The following is a 3,829-nucleotide window of genomic DNA, read 5'->3' on the forward strand; positions in this document are numbered from 1 at the left end:
TGGAATTCCAGGATAATAAATAATAAGAATGTGATACAGTAATTCTGTCTACCTTCTAAGTTTTTCATAATATGCGTAATCTGGTCCAGTATTTATTTATAAACCAAGTGTTTATGGCTACAGGAGAGAAAACATCCTTTTATTTTCTCTATTCTATTCAGAAAAGACATGCTATTTTAGGTGAGTTTAAATCATTTTTGTATGTGTACTTCACTGTTTCGTTATCAAACTTAAAAAAAGCAAAACCAGTATAATTTAAATGAGATTTTCAAAATTATTTGACAATTTGTTACCACGATTTCCAGTTTTCAAGATATAACCTGTTTATGTTAGTAATAATTTTTACTGATATTCAAAATGTTCTTTTTGAATCTGACCCTCCTCCTTACAGGGACAAAAACTACACTGTTAACTCAGAAAGGTGACGTTATTTTACATAGTTTTATATAGCCTCATGGCTCTTTAATGATATGACAGAGCATCTCTCTGCCAACCTGAACTTGGATCAGGGAAATGTGATTAGAACTGCCACCAGAGAAGTCTTTCGGTCCTAAAGTCTCAGCATGGACAATTCTCCTTTCACGCCTCGCAGATCTTTCTGAAGGGCACAGGTATTACACTACAGCATACATGGAAGCCATGTATGAGGGGAGTAAATATTGGTTAGAACCAGGAGCAAAAATACAGTTGTGAATGAGAACAATGATACAGAAACCTGACAAAGGATTCCCTCATGTGGCTGTATAAGGTCCTTTATATAGGGTCAGTGTGCAATGTGATGATCTAGGTTAATCTTATATAAGGCTGTGGGAGTATGGGTTAAAAGTAAAATATATAGAAACTTTGAGAGTCCTTTAATATTTTCTACAATTTATAGTGAATTCTTTAAAATTTTGCTATCTATCACAAACTGCATAACATAAAATAAGTACAAAGTGGTATGAGTTTCTTGTGGGTTCAGGAGCAAGTCTAGAATAGTGCTCAATGATTATTTGTGAATTTGCATGAATTTTCACATAGTCAATGCTAAGTGATATCAGGTTTTTTACATACTGTAATAATATTATAAATCTGTAATAACTTTATTATTTTTCATGACATTTTCATTCTAACAAGATTAACTATCCCTAGTAATCCTCACAAATATCAAGTTATCAAACTTTAAATAAAGACTTAGAATGTGGCAGTGATTCACTATTTATATGCCAGTGCAGTTTTTATTTGTGGGTGTGTTTCAGGGAGAATACCAGGAGGAGTAACTCTGATGACTATCTTTGTAATTGTGTTTCTAATATTGTTTCATATATCTGTGTGATATATGAAGCAAGATTAAAAGGTAAGTTATGAAATTGAAAACAAAAAGAATAAATAGAAGGAAATAAGTTGTGATAATCACATTGCTGTTTCCCTTTGAGAGGTGTTTTTGGAGTCTTTCCCTCTCTGAGAATAGGTTTTAAAATTTGTTTATGATGCTTTGTAATTAGCATAGTCCCCCAGAGAAGAGAAACTGTCTCAAGAAGAGTTCTCTTCATCTTTTATGAGCAATGCTTTGATACAAATGACTCTCTCACCCCTTGCTTTATATTACTTTAGTGAAGAGTCTCCTGGCTACTGTCATCTTGTGAAATGGAAGCACAATCCGTTTGCTTTGCCACATAAGCCATCCTTGAAATTTGGTCAGAGCTCATTATGCTGCCTGTGCCTCATTTGGGCCGAGGCGTGGAGGAACATAAAACTAAAAACTTAGCTTGAGCCACAGACAGAATGGATTTCAGTTTTGTAAAGAATTAGAAATTGCTTTAGGATAGATGGATTTTACACAGATAGGAAATAAATGTCCTCTGAGAAGAACTTGCAGGTAGAGGGAATGAGTGTAAAGTATAAGGAGAATGCTGGGAGAAGGGACAAGTACACAGAGAATGAAAATGACAAAGAGATGTATATGAAATGCCATTAAGAAGGAATATTATGAAAGTGTGCATACTAAAACAAGAAACAAGTGCAGCACTAGCCATCTAAAGGAAAATATTGCTCATATATCTGGCCAGAACTGCAATAGGAAATAAATTTGAGAAAGTTAGTTATTGAGTATGTATACAAAACAAAATAAGGCAGTAAAATATGTAAGGTTTGGAATCACATGCACTTTGTTACAAGTGTGAGATTGTGAGAGTAACTTAAATTTGACAGAAAAATAAATAATGGAGTATCAGTATAACAAAATATAAGCTGATTTGGAAATACTGAGTGTAGTGAGAAAATAGAACTAAGAGAAACACATGCTCTTCCTGTGGCTATAACTTTCATATAAGAAAGTATATTATACTTACATTTTATATGCAATTGATTGCCTTACAGAATACAAACTGAAATTAAATTATATTAGTATTCTTTGTCAAGGTTAGACAGTAAAAAGAACCAATGCCCTAAGCATGCTTTTAATAATGCTGCATTTTTAGTGCTTCCTAAATGCACAATGTAATTTTTCTTTTCCTGTGACTGTGAATATTTCTTTTCTTCTCTGCCTCCCTCCCTCTTTCTCTCTCTTTCTCTCCCTCCCTCCCTTCCTTCCTCCCTCCCTCACTCCTTTCCTTCCTTCTTTCCTTCCTTCCTTGCCATTTACCTGTGACCAATTTCCCCACTCTGTGTAACATCACAACCAGTGTTGCTTTTCCATGATACTCAGCTTTCTATCTCTCTGTCTGTCATCTATCCATGTATTTATTTATCTATCAATTTTCTAATTCTGTTACCGAGCTCAGGTTCAGCTGCTTGCCACTCAAAAGCCAATAATCGAGAGGCAACTGTCAGTAGAAAGGAAAGATGCTTTAATCAGAAAAGCCAGCAATCTGGGGAAAAGTTGGACTCATGTCCAGACACCAACTCCAAAGATTCTGCTCAGCCATGACAGTTTTTTTTTTTTTTTTTCTTTTGGTACGCGGACCTCTCACTGTTGTGGCCTCTCCCGTTGCGGAGCACAGGCTCCGGACACGCAGGCTCAGCGGCCATGGCTCACGGGCCTAGCCGCTCCGCGGCATGTGGGATCATCCCAGACCGGGGCACGAACCCATGTCCCCTGCATCGGCAGGCGGACTCTCAACCACTGCACCACCAGGGAAGCCCCATGACAGTTTTTAAAGGAAAAAAAGGTGAGGTGTGGGGGAGAATCTCAGTGAATCATCTAGGCAGGAGGTGGGTTCTGCATCATTCTCTATTACTTGCAGACTGGCCAACTCTCTGTTTGGATGTTATCTTGCCCAGTGATTTGCCTGAAGGATTGCTAAGGGAGCTGTTGGGGTGAAGAGCTGGTCATTATTTAACTACTTAATTCTTTTTTTTTTTTTTAATTCTTCATTCTTACTACTTATCTAGGAGAAGAATCAACAGGTTAGGCAAGGCACAGTGTGTATTCAGGAGAACATGTTAGAAGTTAGTTTAAATTGCCAAGTGATCTTGTTCCTATAATTAGGTTCTTTCAAGGTTAGAAAGGGACAAAAATGGGCAAGCAGGAAAGGGGAAAAAGAGCTGCTTTCAATTCTACCTATCATTTTTCTAATTCTATGAACACAAATTACATATACATATATAGATATTTATTTATTATTTTGAAATTTTATCTGCTCTAGGACAGGCTGAGAGGCTTCTAAGCTCTTTCTGTAAAAAATTTAAGCACAAGATTTGGGAAGTTTCTGGGTTGCCTTAAGTTACCTTGTGAATGAAACCTTAACTCAAATTTACCACTTTCTTTGTAGTGTTTGTCCACAAAATAGATAAACCTGTTTACAGGACTATCAAGTAGATAGGCTGATTTCCCGGTCACACTACACTT

The sequence above is a fragment of the Hyperoodon ampullatus genome (genome assembly GCF_949752795.1).
Source record: "Hyperoodon ampullatus genome assembly, chromosome: 4".
Lineage (NCBI taxonomy): Eukaryota > Metazoa > Chordata > Mammalia > Artiodactyla > Ziphiidae > Hyperoodon > Hyperoodon ampullatus.